This window comes from Chiloscyllium plagiosum, unplaced genomic scaffold, assembly GCF_037043375.1.
Source record: "Chiloscyllium plagiosum isolate Xiang-an unplaced genomic scaffold, Cpla_swu_hap1 HiC_scaffold_41, whole genome shotgun sequence".
In the NCBI taxonomy this organism is placed as follows: Eukaryota; Metazoa; Chordata; class Chondrichthyes; order Orectolobiformes; family Hemiscylliidae; genus Chiloscyllium; species Chiloscyllium plagiosum.
In genome coordinates, this window is record NW_028270179.1 from 38,541,173 (window position 1) to 38,541,934 (window position 762).

The following is a 762-nucleotide window of genomic DNA, read 5'->3' on the forward strand; positions in this document are numbered from 1 at the left end:
GCTTTCTCCCTCAGCAATCCTAATCTGTGGTGTGACCAATTTACGAAACGTGTTATTCACGACCCCCTCAGTATTGCGGATGCGCCAGGGTGAGTTCATCCGCAGCTCCAGAGCAGTCATGCAGCCTGACAAATGCTGCAGATAAACAGACATCCTGCACGTGAAAGAATCAAGGACATAACTGTGTCCCTGAGCTCCCACCTCTCGCTGTCTCTTAACAAAAATGTTCTACATTGTCCAACCCCACCCGATAACTCAGACCCTTGCGTTCTGGAAGCTTCCTCGTAAATTTCGTCTGCACTGGTTCCATTTTAATGGCATCCTTCCATTCGCTAAGTGACGAAATTGAACTCAATATTCTAAGAGCAACCGCACAATTGCGCCAGCACTACCCAACTTCTATATTCAATGCCGTGATTGATGAAGGCCTTTGTGATAATATCCTTCTTCATTGTCCTCTCTACCTATGATTCCAATTTCAGGAAATCGTGCACTTAATATCCAATATCCCTCTGTTCCATTACACACCTTCGCATGTTTATCTGTCTCATCATATGTTGAGTCCAGTAAGTCCCTTCTTTCAGGAAGCATGCTTGGAGACTGAATGAGATTAACATTTTAAGGACGGTATGATTTAAATTTGCACAAGTGCTCTGGCCACTACATCTCTCTCAAATGATTTCTAAGGTAAAGAAATTCATCGTTGTCCAAAGAAAAAAGAACAAAGAAAATTAGAGCCCAAAAATAGGTTCTTCACCCCTC